The sequence below is a fragment of the Medicago sativa genome, chromosome 8 (genome assembly GCF_051527215.1).
Source record: "Medicago sativa cultivar Bolivia chromosome 8, Bolivia_mono, whole genome shotgun sequence".
NCBI classification, from domain to species: domain Eukaryota; kingdom Viridiplantae; phylum Streptophyta; class Magnoliopsida; order Fabales; family Fabaceae; genus Medicago; species Medicago sativa.
Genome location: NC_140756.1, coordinates 51,641,836 through 51,663,312, shown reverse-complemented (window position 1 = coordinate 51,663,312; position 21,477 = coordinate 51,641,836). Strand labels below are relative to the sequence as shown.

General features: G+C 38.2%; 1 non-coding gene across 1 annotated transcript; it reads left to right on the top strand.

Annotated features, from left to right (window-relative positions):
* The first annotated feature begins 12,140 nt into the window (after positions 1-12,140).
* On the top strand, positions 12,141-12,247 carry LOC146899408 (small nucleolar RNA R71). The gene has a single exon (XR_015024342.1). It is a non-coding gene; the product is annotated as a small nucleolar RNA R71 (small nucleolar RNA).
* Positions 12,248-21,477: the final 9,230 nt, after the last annotated feature.

Here is a 21,477-nt window from a genome sequence, read left to right as displayed (position 1 = left end):
AAAAGCTCGGCGAGATTGTACGCAACTCGAGGCAAGAATGAGCGCCTCGATGAGCCGAAAACCCGAAAGGGCGGTTCATGCAAAAATGAGGTCAATAAAAGACAAGTAACTATATCCGGCAAACCACCATCACCCCTTGGGGCATCTACAACTCGTCAATGATCATCTTCATCGAAGCTTCGTACTTGCGAATTCAAAATTTCTATGAAATGTAGCGGTCATCGTGTTCAATGTACCACCAACCAATAAAATTACCATTTTCCAAGCTTTGTAAATCCGTGAAGTTATGCCTTTGGCTAAATTTCACTCTTCTACATCAATTTGAGCCCGTGCTATTGTTTGAAACTCTATTTTTCTTTCTACCTTCAATGCTATATACAAAATATTTTCTTTCCAATTTTATAATGCCAATGTACGGAACAAACATTTTTTTGAAAACTGAAAAATCTTTTCCTGTTTATTTTGAAAGCAAACCCGAGCAATAAGGTACATTTCAATGAAACATGCATGAACAAATGAATGTCAATGTCTATTTCAATACTTGTTACAAGCAGTGCTACTCCCGGGATGATATGTGGTCAATGGCAAGAATGAAAAAACAGAATGAAAATGAAAATGAAAATGAAAAATGCAAATGAAAAGCTCGCTAAGTCGAAAACCCGAAAGGGCGGCTTAGGCAAAAATGAGCACCCCGCTGATCGACAACCTATGAAGGCAATTCAGGCAAAAATGGGGCAATGAAAAGAACTTTATTCCCGGTGAATCGAAAACCCGAAAGGGCGGTTCGAGCAAAAATGGGGTTTGAAAATGAAAAATAAAATATTATAAAAGCATTGACCACGGATGCGAACATCCAATGTTTACCCAAAGACCGACACGCCTAGCAACGGCGACCTGTATCCAAGAACCTTCCAAGGGTCCCTCCTTTACAAGTTTTATTGCCCTCGGCCATGGTTTTGATACGTCTCTCAACGACGGTCTCTCCAAAGAGGTTTTTCCCCTGTGAATATGTTGCGGCACGAGCCACTACGTGCCCAACCTTCCAATGTTTTGTCCGCCTTTGTGAAACTTCTCCGTCAAAATACAAACCAATCATGCATTTCAAACATTCATACATGCATGATCATGCATTTTATGTGCTCATACATTCAATAATCTTGTTATGCCATACATACATGTTGCATATCCAAACTCTCAACCGTCAAATTCAATCCAAATGTCAATCGTCAAACTCAATCCCAATCTCAATTTCTAATCATTGCAACCGTCAAATTCGATGCAATCTAAACTCTCAATTCCAATGTCAATTTCAAATGTCAAATTCGATGCAATCTAAACTCTCAATTCCGATGTCAATTTCAAATGTCAAATTCGAAGCAATTCAATGTCAAATTCGAAGCAATCTCAATTTCGATTCAATGTCAAATTCGAAGCAATCTCAATGTCAATTCAATGTCAATTCGAAGCAATTTCCAATCTCAATGTCAATTCAATGTCAATTCGAAGCAATTTCCAATCCCAATTTCAATTCAATGTCAAATTCGAAGCAATGTCAACTTCGATCTTCAATCCAATCTCAATCCAATGTCAATGTCAATGTCAATCTCAATTTTCAATTCTATTTCAATCCAATCTCAATGTCAATGTCGATGTCAATTTTCAATTCAATTCCAATCCAATCTCAATGTCCATTGCAACTCTCCAATCCAATGTCTATGTCTATGTCTCTATTCAATCTCAATTCTCAATGTCTCTTTCAATGTCAACTTTCAATTCAATTCAAATCAATGTCAATTCACTCTCAATTTGCTTTTGGGCCAACAAAAATGGTCATGTCTATTTTCAAATCAAGTTAATGACAAGTTACCCTCAATTGGTATCTTGTTAAACCGGACTTTCAATTTGTATCTTGTTCTTGGTCAAGTGGCTAGTTCGATCAAAAAAGAACAACTTGTACCCGCATATATACCTATGCTTCCGGACAAACGACAAGTTTGATACGAGGAACGATTTGTACCCGACTTATGCTTTGTTAATCGGTCAAACGGCAAGTTCGATCTAAAAAGGACGGTTTGCACCTACCCACTTGATGTGGTGATAATCCAACGGCAAGTTCGATCCAAAGAGCGCTTGTATCTACCCTTTTGTCTATATTTCCACCAAACGGCCGATTCGATCCCAAAGAACGGTTTGTGTCCGCCTATCCGTTTGTATTTTCAATCAAGTGTCAAGTTCGATCCAAAGAACGGCTTGTATCCGCCTATATGTCTATGTTTCCGGTCAAGTGCCCAGTTCGATCCCAAGAACAGCTTGCACCTATCTCTTGCTTTGTATTCCCCGGTCAAGTGGCTAGTTCGATCCAAAGAACGGCTTGTACCCTTTTTCTATCCCCCGGTTTGTCCACCCCGTCAATGTCCATCGAATCCCAGGTGACATGACATGTTCCATGGACTCCGGTTGTTTGTCTTGCATTCATAATCGAAGTATTGCATGGCATTCATATTTTTGAAAACACGAAAACGTATTTTTATGTCCAAAAGCAATTGCAAATGTTAATATTTAAGTATCTTCGTCCCGTCAACTCTAAGACTTCGTCTCTTGACTCTCCGGACAAAGAAACTTAAATAGGGGCAGCTGTTATACCCTAATTTTGGACCTAAGAATACTAACTCATTTCTTCTTATCTTTCATTTGATATGTCTACGATCAATTACATCTTTCTCTCGCATTTTATTTCGGTGTTATTTGCAAAATTCATGAAAAAGGGTATTTTAGTCATTTCCTGCATTCAACTCATTTTAATCCTTGAAAATTGTTTGAGTCTTTTAAATTGATTTGTATAAATCCTTGTTTCAATATCATGTCAAAATCCATTTCAAAAACATCGGTTGAGTCATTTTTTAGTCAATTTAGCCCCTAGGGGCATTTTAGTCATTTCCTATGCTAAAATTTCTTTCAGTCTTTTAAAAATTTGATTGAGTCCTTTCAAATAGTTCGAATAAGTCTTCATTTCAATTCTATGTCAAAGTCCATTTTAAAATTGCATTTGAAGTCATTTTGAGTCGGTTTTGCCCCTAGGGGCATTTTAGTCTTTTCAAGTGTCAAAACTCTGTTCAAATCTTAAAAATTGCCTCTGAGTCTTTCAAGTTGGTTTAAATAAACTTTTGTTTCAATTCCCTGTTAAAAATCCATTTTTAAATTGCATACGAGGCATTTTTTTAGTCGTTTTAGCCCTAGGGGCATTTTGGTCATTTCACACGAAATTTCGGCAGAGAGAGGTTACTTTAAAGTACCTCATTTAGGCCATTGGTTCGTTTTAGTCCGTTTTGTCAATTTTAATCGTTTCACTTTACTTTATTTTCCAAATTACCAATTTTAATTCATTTTATTTTTACTTTTTATTTTTTAGTCCTAAATTCTTAAAATTTGCATTTTAAGTCCTTAATTGTCCAAGTCATTAGTCCAAGTGCCACGTGTCGGTCTTTTATTTGTCCAAAAGTTAGTTACGCCACATGGCAGTTTGTTATTGGTCCAGGGCATTACGGTCATCGGCTATATAAGCCACATCACGGTCAATGGTCAAGATCACCATTCATCCCTTTACACATCATCGAAACAGAATCTTCATTCTCTCTCCATCACAAAATCGATCAAAAATCCCAAAACCCAGAAAATCACATGAACACCATGAATGTTCATCCACCTTCAAACCCTAACCGAATTTCTTGAACTCAAATCAACATCAATTCTTCAAATTCGTGTCAATATTCATCACAAACGAGATCAAATTCGTCAACAAATTCACAAAATCATTTCGAATTTCGTAGATTCTCGGATTCCATAGGGAATCATCATCATCGAATCTTCATCTCTTTCCCGCAATTCGAACCGCAAGGTGATCACAAGAAAGAGCGTGAGAGAGAAGAGAAGAAGACAGATCGAATTCGAAACCGAATCGAAGAAGAAGAAGATCGAAGAAACCAAGACAGAATCACAAAGAAAAATGCGAAACCCTAGGATTTCAAATCAAGAATCGAAGCATCAACGTAAAAGCACGAGAGAAAGGAAGCAAATCAAGAATCAAACAGGTTCACGAAGTCAAAAGAAGAAGAACATTCGAAGAAGTTCACCCTCTCTTTCGTCCAGTACCGAATCTTCCTTCCGTCCTTTCTTCGTTTTTTTCCTTTGCAAATCATGTTAGTTCATCTCATATTCATGCCGTTTCTTCGCAAATCAACGTAGATGGTTTTAGGAGATCTTTCTCCAAAACGCCGCTTAAAAAAAAGAGTTTAAGAACGAAAAAACATCAACGTAGCGTTAAACCTTTCTCCGATCTACATTGATTTGTAAGTTTTTTGAAAAACGAGCCTCAAAATCGAAGAGAGGAGGTCATGAGGGTCAAGAACATGTAATTAGGTTTCCGTTTAGGGTTCCGACGCGGCGGCGCCACCTCCGGCCACCGCGTCGGAGAAGTGAGGAAGATGACCGGCGTTAGGTCGGAGAAGAAAGAGTTCCAGACTCTCTCTCTCTAAGAACATTGTAGAGAGAGAAAGGAGTGAGGATTGTGAGGGTTTCCTTTGAATCTTGCTTTTATACCCGCCTATTGATCCCACGCGCGCGTCTGCGCCATACCGTGCTCTCTCATGCTTTTTTGGCCATTAGATCTAGGGTTAAGAGGATCGGATCAATCCAACGCCGGTGCGTTTGGATGATCCAGATCCATCTCTCGTTTGGGCTCGAACCTCCTTTTTGTGCGAGATCTTCGTCTTCCCTTCTATTTTTGCTATTTCCTACATTTTTTTACTTTCTACACCTTCGTATATGCTCAAAATCACTTGGAAATTTCTACAATTTTTTGTGTATATTCTTGATAATTCTTGTGATGTTTGTGAGCAATTTGTTTATCGAAAATGTTGATAAAAAATATCCTTGTATTTTCTTGCATTATTTCTTAATTTTATGTGAAAATTCTCATGGAAAATGGTCTAAATTCGATTTCAAATTCTTGATATGATTGATGATATATGTTGATTGATTTTGTGAATACTTTGCTACCGTTTTGCTGCATGTGTGTGATTTTTAATTGTTTACTTGCTTTACAAGTTACCTCTCGTGTATAAATAAATGCAAGAAATACGTAGATTTACTTTGTAAATGTTGAAATCATCATGTGGCCTTAATTCTCGCATTAAAACCTGATTCTAAATCTTGAAAAAATTACATTGGAATGTGGGAATTATAGGTTGCATGATTCTTGCATTTTATGAGTGAATTTTGGTATAGTTTTGCACTTGTTTAGTTTTATTCTTGTGAAGTTTCCCATGCTTTTATCATGATATCTTGCTTGCTTTATTGTACCCTACGCTACTAACACTCTCTTATTTCATGTCTCATACTTTCATAAGCATTCTCATGTCATTTCATATCCATCTTATTTCTTGCATTTTAAGTTTCACCAAAATTAGAATGTAACACTTAGGAGTTTTGTAATATTTTCCTTTATACCTTTTAATTTCTTGCAAGACCATAGAATGTATCTAGGCCAATGATGTAAAGGACAATGGACTCTAATGATGTACACCGACACAAGCACCGACACATGCACACACACCACTTTAGATATAGCTAGAATAGCATGTTTAGATGTATGTTTAGGATTGTATGTTTAGATGAATGTTTAGGCTTTATACTTAGAAAAATCATTTTCCCAAAAAAATATGAACAAACTTCACTCAAATCTTTTTCCTAATAAACCTTGGGATCAAAATCCCATTGTATTTTCCCTTTTGTTTTCTTAATCAAAAATTCAATGAAAATAATCATATTTGACTTCTTTTGCAAATGGCTAATTCAACCCCACTTTTTACAATCTCATGCCCTTGAGGCCTCTTTCTATTCTTCAAAATCCCATTTTCAAACTTAAAATCAACCAACAAAAACAAAAACTTTTTTTGGAAGAGAACTACGGTGGATTTGATCCCTTAAACGGGTACGTAGGCAAGGAACAAAATTCCTTCAATTCAACTAAAATAAAAATCCAAAAACATTCTTCTCCCTCCAATTCTTCATTTAGTAACTCTTAGGTGTAAATATCATTTCAAAATAGCATTTAAAAATAAAGCGCGCGCGTAGAAATTAAAGACGGTTCCTATAGGATACTATAGTCGTTATGGGTGCCTAACACCTTCCCGTAGCGAAAACTACTCCCGGACCTCGATTCTCAAGGGTTTTGATTACTTTTTCCCTTCCCAAGAAAAAATAAGATATCACCGGTTAGAAAGGTTCAAACGTAATCAATGTTTGACACCCGAAAACCAAGATAAAACACACTAGACAAGACTTAAACATCTAATTTCATGGTTTACACACTAATTTCTAAAGACCGGTTTCCCTTAGCCCCTCACCTTTCCGATGAAAGTATGGTGAGAGTTTACTTCTAGTAACCAAGCCTATTTCGCCGACTTGATTACTAGAAGATGCATAGAGGATTGAAACTACTCTTTGTCTCAATAATTGCAAAGACTATTTCACTGTTTTGCAATTATTGTCTAGATTCACTTGTTCCAACATCAAAACTCCGCTGTTGCTTTATGAATTGATGTTTGGGATGATGGATTAACGATTATCAAACCCTCCGCTTTCGCTTCCACAGCTTGATAATTGTTAATCCACGTTAAGACGGTGAATCTAGATTAGAAATTAGGGTTACATAGAAATTAGGGTTTAAGCTTGGTTTGTTTAGGATTATGTCATTTAGACTCCCCAACAATCCTAAGACGAAGAAGTCTACTCACTCATGTTCATCGTAGACATGGGGGAAGAAGAGAGAAAATAACGGTAAAGTAAAATTGCGAGAAAGAAAATAAAGAAATAAAGACTTTTGTTGAAAATAGAAATATTGTAAGCAAAGTAAAAGATGAATGTTTATGGTGGAGAGCTACTCTATTTATAGCTTTACAATCGACATAGAAACTAAGCAACTAAAAGGATAAAACGGTAAAGCCGCAACAGGGTAACTTGAGCTTGAAGAAAAGCAGCAAAAGTGGACTGCGGGGACGGGCACGGCCGTGCCACGTGTTGGTACGGGCCGTGCCAAGCTTCGACTATGTGGGAACATATTTTTGTCCCGTATCTTCGTATTTTCGCACCGTATTTGCTCCGGTCCTCTTTCTTTTGCTCCAAGACACCTTCCACCATATATTCGTTCCTAAAATATAATAAAAAGCAATTTAAAGTAAAATATTCTAAAAGGAAATAAAATGCAATAAAATAAAACTAAATCTTTAATAAAACTAAATTAAATAAAGCATTAAATTAGACTAATCTATGACTCATCAAACTCCCCCACACTTGAATCTTTGCTTGTCCTCAAGCAAAAGGCAATAGACATAGAAGCAACAAAAGATTTATTCATGGCAATATTAAGAACACATGTCTCAAAAGAAAGGTTTTGCTTCAAGTACACTAATTACAATTTCAAATACTTCTCATGAACCTATTCTACCCAACATCAAGTCTCAAGTGAGTGTGTGTGTGCAGTCCAACCCTTTTCTTTCTCCCGTATAAGACAGATATTATGAGGAATAGGTTCTATCCTTAGTGCTAAAGTAACCGAGAAAAGTCCTTTCTTCATTTCATATAAGAGTGATGGGAATTTAAGTTAAAATTAGATTAGATTAACAATTAAGCATAAGGGGCTGCAGATGCTTAGGGGCTATCTATCCTCGTAGGAAGTCTTCTCGGATGTAATTGTCCTTTCCCCCTAGATTCAAAATCACCCTAAGCAGTGCTGCAAAATTATTATTTGTTTCATCTCCGCGTAGGAAGTCTTTTTGGATGTAATTTTCCTTTCCCCTAGCATTGATGAATTTGTTTCACTTTAAGTTCAAATTAGGGAGTCACCACCACAATTAGGAAGTTAGGGATTGTCCTTTCCCCCACATGTTGGTGCCATTCTCCCGCCCCATTTTAACTTTAACAATTTAAGAATATAACAATTAAGAACATTTGATTAATTTCCCACACAAACTTATACGACTTTTACTCTTAAGACTTTAAAGGTTCTAAGTTAACACTAAAGATAGAACGTGTTCCTTAAAATACCTATTCATACATTTGCTCAAGGATTGCAACCGGGTGCTTTTCTCATTGGAGAATTTTCACAATAAAACAAGACATGGGTATAGCAAGAACATAAGAAACACAAGAAACTACTTTCATGTACAAGAAACAACCTAAAGAAGAGACAAAACAAAAATTTTCATGCCATTTTTTACATTAAAAACAAGTTACTAGTCATGCCTTTTACTATAAAAACAAAACAAAAAGAATAAAGTTCAAGGGAGTTTGGGAACACTACGACTCTAGACACTTTATTAGGCCCCCACACTTAGGGGAAGCATTGTCCTCAATGATTCAAAAGAAAAAAGAAATTAAAAGAGAAGAAGAAGAAGTATAAGAAGAAGAAAGAAGGGGTAGAAGAAGAGTAGTAGAGAGAGAGAGGAGAGAAGGGAAGATAGAAGGGAAGAGAGGAAGAGGAAAGCTCACATTTTATTAAGGTCCATAAGGAGGACCTTGGAGATTGAATTGGTGCATCATTCTTTGGAGCATTTCATTGTTTTCTTCCGACAAGCGGTTGCCCCTTTGGACATCATTTCTCAGCCCCAAAAGTTCTACACCTTGCCTTTGTTGTTCGGTGCTTATCCTCTCTACCTCGGTTCGCATCCATGCCCATCTTTCATCATCATTGAGCTCTCCGGCATCATGGTCATGGTGCTCCTCCTCGGGTGCAAGTTAGCACCTTCTCCTTCGTCATGTTGCTCATGTACCTATTCATTATCAACATACAACCAATTCTCCTCCACCTCGGTGTTAGTCCGAGATGGGTTAGGAAGCAAAAACAGAATAGGCACATTGAGTTTAAGGGCATATTGCATTGGTGGATGATGTGTAATGAATTTCATAAAGATTAATGTCTCTATGTTAAGCCTATTGTTGCCATGAATTTCATTTATCCATTCCTCCTCGCTCACTCCAAACTTCCTAGCAATGAATGTGATAACACCCCCTACTACTATGTCGGCTACAAGATTAGGCTTAGTTCCTATTGAAGCAAGGTAGTCAAGCATGTAAAAACAAGTATTCACGGGATTATTAGTAAGCATAGCCCAAAGCATAAAGATTTCATCCGTCCTACATGTTCCTACTTCTTTTCTACCCCAAATGGTACAAGCCATTACTCTACGAAGGTACCTAAGAACCGGGTTGTGGATGTTACTAGCCTTGTTGGATCGTGAAACATATTGGTCTCGACCGGTGATGCGTGTCCAAAAGGCAGCGGGGTTATAGTCTTCCGGTTTTAAAGCTTGATTCCAAATGTCATGGATGAACCCCGCATTCGCGAAGCCCATTTCAAAGTGCAAAAGTTTTCAAGGGACATCTCGTAATCAATATTCAAAAGCCGGAAGGAGGCTCTACGATCGGGGTCATCTAAACTCAACTTATCTTTCGTGAATTTGATAGAACTTAAAATCTCATAAGTAAAATTTTCATACCCCCTCATAGGACTAAGCATCTCACCCCATCCTAATCTATTCAAGAATTCAAAAGCATTGTCCCTAATCCCTAAGGTATTCATAGTATGAGAATGAGGGTACCTACAAGGATGCAAAGGTTTAGTGATAAGGATTTTGTACCTTTCTTTTTGGTTGTTATCCTTGAAGGTGATGCCATGATTCTTTGCCGGTGCCCTTTTCTTTGATGGTGGTCCTCCGAAGATGTTTCCGGTTCCTTGCCACTCCTTCTTGAAGCCATTAGACCTTTGACCTTGGTTTGAATTTGGGGTCTTGGTGAAGGTTAGGGTTTTGATGATAATTTTAGTGGGAAGGGTTGGTTTTGGATTGGGGTTGATGTTTAAGTGAGGTTTATGGTTTTAGATGTGGAGATTGGCTAAGTTTTTGTGGTTTTTGGGTCGGGGTTAATGGAGATAAGGGTTTGGTGAATTATGTGTTTGAGTGGGTGAAAGATGTTTTTGATTGGTGGTTTTTGTTTTGGATGAAGTTTAGAAATGATTGGTGAAAGAATTGAGTTGATTGGTTGAGTTTTGAAGGAGATATGATGTTTTGAAGTTATGGAGGTTTAGAGAGAAGTTTGAAGGTAGAGAGAGGGTTGTTGTTTGTGAATGAGGAAGAAGAAAGAAAATTTTATGTATATATGCCAAGAGGTGCGGCACGGCCGTGCCACCTATTGGCACGGCCGTGCCATCTTTCCGACTTCAACCTTCATGTTTTTCTTTAAAAACTTGGCACGGCCGTGCCATGCCTAGCACGGGCCGTGCCACCTCTCTCGGTCCCGGGGGCTTCGAATTTTTCAATTACTTGATTTTTTCGAATCACACTTGGACAATTACCTACAAAACAACTTAAAACAAAGAAAAACAAAACAAAAGCGATTAAATGCGTGGGTTACCTCCCACGAAGCGCTCTTTTAATGTCATTAGCTTCGACGGTTAGAAAGAGTCCTTAGAATGGATCAAAGATATCATATTGTGTAGATGATGCTATAAAACGTTCTTTCACAACATGATCATTAAGCATACAACAAGAGTAGAGAGCGGGACCCTTCATAACATTTTCCAACTCAAATCCTACCATCTTATCACTCACTTGAAAGACTATCCTACCGTTCTTGACATCTATGAGAGCTCCCGCAAAGGGCTAGGAAAGGTCTACCTAGGATTATGGGGACGTCTTCGTCCTCCGCAATGTCAACGACTACAAAATCAGTTGGGATATATATCCCTTCTATCTTAACCGGTATGTCCTCAACAAATCCTACAAGTTTCATGGTAGAACGATCGGCTAGCTCTAATTCCATTTCGGTAGGTTTCAACTCTCCTATCCCTATCCTTTTAAGAAGAGACAAAGGCAGCAAACTAACACTAGCTCCTAAGTCACATAAGGCTTTGTTTATGGTTTCATTCCCAATTTCACATGGTATGGCAAAGCTACCTGGATCTCTAAGCTTAGGGGGTGCTTCTTGAATGATTGCACTAGTTTCCTTGGCCAAGGCTATTGTCTCACTATGCTCTATAGGCCTTTTCTTTGAAAAAATTTCCTTTAAAAACTTGGCATATAGAGGCATCCTAGACAAAGCTTCAGCAAAGGGGAGTTTAATGCAAATCTTCCTAAGTATGTTGACAAATTTTTCAAACTTACCCTTTAGTTTAAGCTTATCAAGATTTAAGGGGGATGGAGTTTTGTTTTCTTCAAGCGGTTTTGCTTCTTCTATCACATTTTTATCACCTAAAGGCTTGACATTTTCTTCCCCAATGTTTTTAACCTTAGCAAAAGTTTCGTCTAACTTACTACCCCCAAAAGATATGACATTAACTTGGGCTTTGGGATTGGCTTTGGTTTGACCAGGAAATACTCCGGTGTTTGGGAAGAGGTAGCCACTTGTTGGGCTATTTGAGCGATTTGAGTTTCAAGCATTTTAGAGTGAGTAGCAATAGAATCAACCTTGGTATTGAGCTTGGAAAGAGAATCATTCATAAATCCGGTTTGGTTTTTAAGTTCTTGAAGTTGTTTGGTTTGGTTGGCAATAGAATTTTCCAATAAAATTTCCAAATTGGATTTACGAGTGAATCTTTGGTTGTTTGCATAACTTGGGTGGTGCTACTTGTCCATAGGGATTTTGGTTTTTATAAAAATTTTGATTTTGTCTCATCCCTTGGTTGTATTGAGCATAATTCATTTGCTCAACACCGTTAATAACACTACCTAGTTGGCAATCAACACCGGCATGACCGGTTATACCACAAATTTCATAAGAAGGAGTAGAAGCGAATTGATAGCACTAACATTGAGTTTTTCAAGTTTTTCAGGTTAGTGTATCAATTTTAGAAGCGAGGTGGTCATAGTTAGAGACTTCGTACATACCGCCTCCTTTTTGGAGGATGAAGAACTAGTGATGGCTCTCTCGTCGGTCCATTTGTAATGATTTTGAGCCATGTCTTCCATCGGGGCATACGCCTCCGTGTAGTTCTTGTTCATAAGTGCTCCACTGCAACCGCATCAACAGACATCTTAGTGGTATAAGACAAGCCACTATAAAAAGTGTGGACTATAAGCCACTTCTCTAGGCCATGGTGGGGACAAAGTCTTAGCATTTCTTTGAAACACTCCCACACATCGTTGAGAGATTCCCCATCTTTTTGGTTGAACCGCGTGATTTGGTCTCTAAGTTTAGCGGTTTTAGATGGTGGAAAGAATCGGGCAAGGAATTCTTGCCTCATCTGTTCCCATGAAGTAATGGAACCGACTTCGAGGGAATGGAACCAAGCGCTAGCTCTATCCCTTAAGGAAAAGGGAAAGAGATGAAGTCTTACAGCCTCTTGGTTCTCCTTCATGGTTCCACTAATTTGTAGGAAAACAGAGATGTGGAGATTGGGATCCTCGGTGGGGGATCCCGAGAATTGGTTTTGCCGCACCAAGTTAAGTAGGGCGGGCTTAATTTCGAAGTTGTCATCCTCAACCGTTGGGTACACAATAACGGCTTGTGGCTCGGCCGTAGATGGCGTTGCATACTCTTTGAGAGTGCGATTGGCCATGGCGGTGTTATTTCGTGCGCCTCTCTTTCGTTTATGCAAATACCTTTCGATCTCGTTGATTATTACAACTCGATTTACGGTTTTTCGCATAAAAAATTGATAACCCAAGAAGTTAACAATAACAGAAAAATAAAAAGTTAAAAATAAAAACGAAAAAGAAAAGAGAAAGAAGAGAGAATTCTAATCACTAAAAAAAAGTTAATCAAATTAGTTAACTCCCCGCAACGGCGCCAAAAACTTGATAGGGCCAAACCGCAAGTGCACGGCCTATCGAAGTAATAGTAGTAAGTAAGAGTATCGTTCCGCTAGGGAGTTGTTCAACTTAATTAACTTTTTAAAGAATGATTAGAGGAGAGAAAGTTTAGTAAAGAGGAGTTTGATTGCTTTGAAGGTAAATAACAATATTAATAAAGAGCCTTAGGATTATTGGTTTGTCATAATAACAAACCCTTCACTATACAAGACTTAAACATCTAATTTCATGGTTTACACACTAATTTCTAAAGACCGGTTTCCCTTAGCCCCTCACCTTTCGGATGAAAGTCCGGTGAGAGTTTACTTCTAGTAACCAAGCCTATTTCGCCGACTTGATTACTAGAAGATGCATAGAGGATTGAAACTACTCTTTGTCTCAATAATTGCAAAGACTATTTCACTGTTTTGCAATTATTGTCTAGATTCACTTGTTCCAACATCAAAACTCCGCTCTCTCTTTATGAATTGATGTTTGGGATGATGGATTAACGATTATCAAACCCTCCGCTTTCGCTTCCACGGTTTGATAATTGTTAATCCACGTTAAGACGGTGAATCTAGATTAGAATTTAGGGTTACATAGAAATTAGGGTTTAAGCTTGGTTTGTTTAGGATTATGTCATTTAGACTCCCCAACAATCCTAAGACGAAGAAGTCTACTCACTCATGTTCATCGTAGACATGGGGGAAGAAGAGAGAAAATAACAAGGTAAAGTAAAATTGCAAGAAAGAAAGTAAAGAAATAAAGACTTTTGTTGAAAATAGAATTATTCTAAGCAAAGTAAAAGGTGAATGTTTATGGTGGAGAGCTACTCTATTTATAGCTTTACAATCGACTTAGAAACTAAGCAACTAAAAGGATAAAACGGTAAAGCCGCAACGGGGTAACATGGGCTTGAAGAAAAGCGAGAAAAAGTGTACTGCGGGGACGGGCACGGCCGTGCCACATGTTGGCACGGGCCGTGCCAAGCTTCGACTATGCGGGAACATATTTTTGTCCCGTATCTTCGTATTTTCGCACCGTATTTGCTCCAGTCCTCTTTCTTTTTCTCCAAGACACCTTCCACCATATATTCGTTCCCAAAATATAATAAAAAGCAATTTAAAGTAAAATATTCTAAAAGGAAATAAAATGCAATAAAATAAAACTAAATCTTTAATAAAACTAAATTAAATAAAGCATTAAATTAGACTAATCTATGACTCATAACATGTCAATTGGATGAATGAGGTGTCGGATCGGGAGTATTGGAACCGTCCGTGGTTCGGTCAAGAGTTCATTGAGGCGGTACGCCTCAACGGAAGGAAGATGACGGGCTCTTTTGCACGTTTTGATGGGTCCGAGGAGGCTATGGACCATTACTTTGATGTCACCGAGAGGTCGAGCTCGGGATAGAGAGCGGGAGATCGGGCGGACTTTGCCGCTAGTGGCGCCCGGTCTAAACGGCACTTTGGGGAGGATACCTATGCGAGAGGAGGACCCCAACACTTGGATTACGGAGGACAAGATGCAGGATTGAGTGGCCTACCGATGGCCCATATTTTTTTCTTTTTCTCGTTTTTATTTCGGCACTTTGGTTATGTACTTTTAATTTCATGTTTGAACAATTTTATTCGCTTTGGTTAAGTTTAACTCGGTTGTACCCCCCATTTTTGTAATTATTTCGCACTTGTTTATTATTGATGAATTTGCTGTTTAGTTGATTTTTTCCGGTTTAGTAACAAATGTTTGTTCAAGTGGTATTACAAAAGTTCAAAAGGAGGGGTGACTTGTGTTTCAAAGGCGAAGTGCACGGCAGATAAAGATAGGTAGTCATAACTCCCGTAAATCTAAACAATGTAAGGTTCATGGCCAAATTTTATTTTTCCAATTTACTTATATAGAGTGTTCCATGCTTTTACATTTCTAGAACTTGCATTGTTTCTCTATGTCGATTGATCTTTGTCATTAGCACACCGAGGTAAAAGTGCTTGGTCTGTGAGCCTTTTTGAAGCCTACCATGATTTTAATTGTTATATTTTATCCTTTTCTTAGCCACTTTGAGCCGGTAGGATTAGAACTTTTTGTTCGGTGACAAACTACATTACAAGCTTAGAGACTTTTAGGACTTGTCACTTATTGTTTTTACCGAGTTAGGCATTGTAGTATGTTGCTAAAGATTAAGTTTGGGGTTGCTATTGGAATTTGCAACCAACTAAGTTTGGGTGGGGGTACTAGAGAATAAGAGAACAAAGAATGAACTTTATCATTAAAAATACACACAAAAAAATGGCGTATCAAAAAAAATGAAAATAGAATGAAAAAGGGACAAAACATTGAAAATCCGAGTAACTTCAAACTCGATTGTCCCAACTCGTTATATATATATTCTCTAGTACCTTTGTAATTGTTGTTCTATAAGGTGAATGAATGTTGGATTGAATTTTGTGCTTAACTTCCGTAGGAATGCCTAACTTAAATTTTGTGTAGCCTACTTATCCAAATATTATCCCACCTTCACCTAAGCCCCGTTATAACCCTTAAAGACCTCAAAGTGTGCATTGACATTGATTTTGATTGACATTTAGAAACTTTTCAAGCGTATGGAAATATGTAGATTGCATGTCGACCGTGTGTGAACCCTTTTCAATTTGTTGCGTGGAGTTGTGAATTGGTGGATGCTTTGTCGCGTCATTTTCGGAGATCAAGGCTATTTGATTAGCTTTTGACTCACTAATTTATTTCACGACCGAACATTTAATTTTTAATAAAAAGGGGAAAAAAGTTCAAACACCCTATTTTGAAAAGATTTAGGGTTCGGGGTTAGTTACATAAAGGGAAGGTGTTAGCACCCTTTATGTCCGTAGTACTCTACGGGAACCTCTTGATTTTATTTAATTAATGTGCTATAACTTGCTTATTTTTTTGAAAAAAAGAATTTGAAATGATTAAAAAAGGGAAGACCTAATTATCTACATTTTATTGATTTGGAAGGACGAGTGTCCTCTCGCCTACGTACCCGTGAGGGATCAAAACCTCGTAGTTCGGGGTTAAAAAGCGACGTTTGATTGGTTGTGTGTTTTTTATTAGTTTGAAAAAGGTTTTAAAATGGAAAAGCGAAATGGCAAAATGAATTTGTTTGTATTTTTTATATTAAAGAAAAAAATGACTTGCAATATGATTAAATTGATTGAACTTTGATTAAGGAAAGAAAATAAAAAAGACGTCACTTGATCTAGGATCAAGGTTTATTTAAGAAAATATTTTTGTGATTTTTGGTTATTTGCATGTTTTTGTTGTTTTCAAATAGTTGGAATGAAATTAAACTAATGGAGCAGAAAAATAAAACGCGTGGGCACTCTGTAGTGACATTGGATCACCACAAAGACCATTAACCTAAACTAGAAAGAGAGATAAAGACATGCACACACGCACGCACACACCTAAGCTATTACAAAAAAAGCCTATTATACATTCTAAGGTCTGCGAAGAAAATAAACAAATTACATTAAGCCTATATTTACATTCTAAATTATGTGCAATAGAAAAATAAATTACATTAAGGCCTATTTTATACATTCTAATAATTTAAAAATGCATAACGATAAAATAAAATATCCAAATGCAAACTAAAATGATATTAGATGCAGCAAAATAAAATGTAATTAGAAATAAAAATGCATGTATGATAAAAATAAAGTAAAAAATGAATGCAGGTGGGGGTGCAGAAGTAACATGGGGGTGTAGTAATTAAAAGCTGGAATTGGGCTTAAAGGAACTAGTCAGAGGACCGGTTCGGGTAGATGCCGGGTCGGTTTTAATGAACCGCCCGGTTGGGAGGAACATATATGGGTTGTGAACCCATTTTTTCTCATTTGCTCTTAGCTTCTCTCTCTCTCTTCAAACACAAACACATAGAACACTCCCTCTTCCCTAATCTACTCTCGTCTCTCTCCTAAACCTTCTTGTTTTTCTTGTTTTTGTTTTACAATTTTTAATTCTCCCTACTCCTTCCTCTTGTACTTCGTCTTTCTTTTATTTCCTCACTGCTATATTTCTAAAAAACTAAAAAGCTTAAAACCAAATCTTAGATCCAAGAATGTAGAAATATTACCTCTTTGTGTTTGAATGGTTCCTGTGTTGTGGTGCTTGCGTCCGATTTGAATGGTGTTGAATTCGTCGGTGGTTTTGGGGAGTTGGTGTTGATGATGTTGCAGTTGTTGGTGACTGGAGCTGGTCTGCCTCGCCGTTTAGTTCGATGTCTGAAGCCGGTCTCGCGTCCTCGTGTTGCTAGATCGGTTTTGTGGTGTTCGTCGGATTCGGCTGCTGCAACAGTGGTCTAGGGTGTATTGTTTCAATGTTCAGATGTGTAGATTCACGATCCAAAACGGTTTTGTGATTGCGGTTGTGCGGTGGTACGATTTGATGTGCAGGTTTCGATGTCGAGGCAGATTGTGATGGGTTTGGTTCGATGGTTGAATGGTTTGTGTGTGAGGCTCGTTGATGACGGTTTGTGAACCGTTGTTGTGTTGTGACTGTGGATGATAGTTTTTGTGATTCGAATTGGTGTTATGTGATGAGCTTGAGAGATTATTTGGTTTGGTATACGATTTTGGGCGTGTACGTTGTGGCTGTGAATTGTTGTTTCTTTGTGATTTTAAATTGGCCCCCTTACCTTGTGTCTCTGCAGGTTTATTTATAGTGAAAGGTTTCAGACTTGGGGTTTGTTAAAAACCGCAGAAAGCTTGTGGCTTGAGGAGCAGGAAGAGCAAAGTCTGTTGCTGGATTTACAACTTGCATCTGGATTGGGATGGAGAAAGGATAAGACGCGCATGAGGATTGGGATGACAGACTATTGGGCAAAATTTTGGATTTGAACAAAAATAAAAAAAAATGAACTTGGACCTATTTTTTGACTTAAACACTTAATAATGAAAATAAGTAAATAAAATGAAAGGTAAAAAATAAACGAAGAGATAACTATGCATATTTTTGGGATTTTTTACTTATCTTAAAAAAGAGTAATTAATTAAAAAAAGAAATGAATGACTAATTAAAATAAAAATAGACTAATTAAAATTAATTGATTAAAAAATAAAAGATGGAAATGAAGACTAAAAAAAGAAAAAGAGAGAAGACGGCCCGACTCGGAACTAAAAACGAGGTATTTTAAAATACCTCTCTCGCCGAATTTTTTACCGAAATGTTAGAGACTATTCGGGATTAAACGACGCGTGTCGAGTGGGGCCTTAGATCAAAAATTGGGGTATGACAGATGCCTATTTAAGTTTCTTCGTCCGGAGATTCGAAGATGGAATCTTTGATTCGATCGGACCGAAGAGACTTAAATACAAAGTACACCAATTTTGGACCTAAGATGCTATGAATGCTCGTGAAATGCTTGTATGAATGCGGGACAACAAAGTTGACTTGGCGAGACGAGAAACAACGACGGGATACCCAAATTCGTTGAAGAATGGGATTCGACTCGCTAGGGAATGTAGTTTTACCGGGGAAAAGATTGTCTACTACCGTATTAGTTTGAGACGATAGCTTAATGAAGACAACACTTTTAGCGACATCTCTAGAATGCCTAACGCCGGGATGACACTTTTGAAAATAAGATGTGATTCCAAACCGAAACATGACGAAAGGTAAACTCAAGCGGTCGTTGTTTCAGATCGGCAAATGGAAACAAGATAAAGGTAAACTCAAGCCGTCCGTTGTTTAGGACTTGCCACTTGAAACAAGATAAAGGTATACTCAAGTTGTCCGTTGTTTAGGACTCGCCACTTGAAACAAGATAAAGTGTAGACTCAAGTCGTCGTTGTTTAGGACTTGCCACTTGAAACAAGATAAAATGTAGACTCAAGCCGTCCGTTGTTTAGGACTTGCCACTTGAAACAAGATAAAGATGGACTCAAGCCGTCCGTTGTTTAGGACTTGCCACTTGAAACAAGATAAAGGTAGACTCAGTCCGTTGTTTAGGACTTGCCACTTGAAACAAGATAAAATGTAGACTCAAGATAGACTCAAGCCGTCCGTTGTTTAGGACTTGCCACTTGAAACAAGATAAAGATAGACTCAAGTCGTCCGTTTGTTTAGGACTTGCCACTTGAAACAAGATAAAGGTAGACTCGAAGCCGTCCGTTGTTTAGGACTTGCCACTTGAAACAAGATAAAGGTATACTCAAGCCGTCCGTTGTTTAGGACTTGCCACTTGAAAGAAGATAAAGATAGACTCGAAATTTGTTCGTTGTTTAGGACTTGCCACTTGAAATAAGATAAAGATAGACTCAAGTCGTCCGTTGTTTAGGACTTGCCACTTGAAACAAGATAAAAGTAGACTCGAAAGCCGCCCGTTGTTTAGGACTTGCCACTTGAAAGAAGATAAAGATAGACTCAAGCCGTCCGTTGTTTAGGACTTGCCACTTGACACCGACGGGTGACATCTCTAGACCGCACACACCGGGGATGACACTCTCGATGATAATAAGATGATTGCCAACCGCTCGTTTGTAGAACTCGCCGTTTGGCACAATGATAAGTAAGGACCGAACCGAAGGGGTGTGGCCAAACAAAACTCGGGGTGACCGATGCAACCATGTATGAATTGATATTATGCATATGTTGTGTATGAATAGGTGAAAGTATTAAGGTATGAATATATGAATGTATGAATGTGTGAATATGTGAAAGTATTTATGTATGATTGTATGGATGTATGAATGTAACTCGTATGATTGTATGAACCGTATATGACGACGACTCGATGAAACGAGACAAGACGGGTAAGATGGGAGGCATCGACATCGCAAGTACAAACACGGAAAACTTCCTTGGAGATGATACTATTGTGAACAAATCGAGCCGTTGATGGTGTAAAACCCGCACAAGGTAGCAACCGATGAATAGCAATCGATGAATCTTGGGAGAAAGCCCATTGTTTAACCAAAAGTTTGGAAGAAGCCGTCATTTGTAAACCGACGCGAGTGCTCTTTACCCCGGCATGCTTCACAAATATGTTTTTTTTTATGTTTTTTTTTTTGAAAAATCCCTAACTTTTGCTGGACCGCCCTTTCGGGTTTTCGATCCACGGGAGTATATTCCTTTTGTGCCCCTAATTTTTGCATGGACCGCCCTTTCGGGTTTTCGGTCCACCGAACGCTCTCTATTGCCTAAGCCACCTTTTCGTTTTTCGACTTAGCGAGCATTGATTTTTTGTATCATTTTTTGTATATATTTTTTGACCGTGAAAGCATCTTGCTTGAAGCAGAGGTCCCCTCCATTGTGTTTAGACATGTTTCTCTTCCGAATGTAGCCGTTCTCGAGGCGGATGCCGATGTACGCTTCGACTACTTACAAGTTCAAAGAGAGTGCGTTTGTTGTTCACACTTTTCAAAAGATGTAAAAAGTTTTGTATTTTGAAAAATTTTGCTTCGAGTATTGCCATCAAAAATAGAAGAAATTTTGCAAATAGAATAAATGAGAGTTCCAAATAATTGGGCACGAGCTCAAATTTGATGAATTGAGTGGGACTCGCCAATGGCATGGCTCCACGGATCTTTGAAATTTTTTTGGAAAATGGTAAATATATGGGGAGGTACATTGAACACAATAACCGTTATACTCTCTAAAAACTTTGAATGCCCCAGCTTCGAGTCTTTGATCCGAGATGCTTCGAATCGGAGGTCTTTTGATAGTTTGGATGCCCCAAATGGATTGTCTTGATGATGCGGTTACTTGTCATGATCCTTAACTTTTGCATAGATCGCCCTTTTCGGGTTTTCAATCTATCGTGGATAATCATCATTTTTTTTTGTCTCTAATTTTTGCTCGGACCGCCCTTTCGGGTTTTTAGTCCACCGAGACGCTCATTTTTGCCTAAGCCGCCCTTTCGGGTTTGCGACTTACCGAGCTTGTATTTTTTGACGGAGTATTTCTTGACCGCACCGACATTCATAGGATGTGTGAGTTTGTCACCATCCATAGTTGTAAGAGTCATTGCACATGGGCCTTCATAATTAGGCTTCCACTTGCTCGGAGTCCGGTTGGAAAGTAATACAAAATTCCCTTCTTGAAATTCATGGGGACGAACCTTTTTGTTAGAAGCTTGTTTCAAACCTCTTTTGATATGTTTGCACAAGGTCGTCATGTGTTTAAATTCGATCGAAGCTTGGATTTTGGCGTAACTCCTATTGACGGGACTTCGATCTCCGCGGGAGGCATGACCTCCATGTTGTATATTTGGGAAGGAGGGGGTTTGCCCTCGTTGAAATGTGTACTGAAGTACGATAAATGAGCAAAGCGAATGGTAGCACCCCGAGGTCTTTTCCAATGAATGCCATCTTGGACAATCTTCTTGATATTTTGTTTGCGGCTTTGACGGCTAAGATTCCCCGGTATGTGAGAGATCTTATCGTGAGTCTCTTCATTCTTGTATTCTTCGGCTTCGGACACGGGGAACTCAAAGTTGGAAAAGAGTACATGGTTAATGTGTTCAACAGTTTATTAATGCATGATTTGATTATTGATTTTGACAAGTATAAGTTATGATTATGCGAGATATTTGAGAATGACTAAAGAATTTTTTGGTTTTTTGTATTACCATTTTTCCGTAAAAGCACAAGAT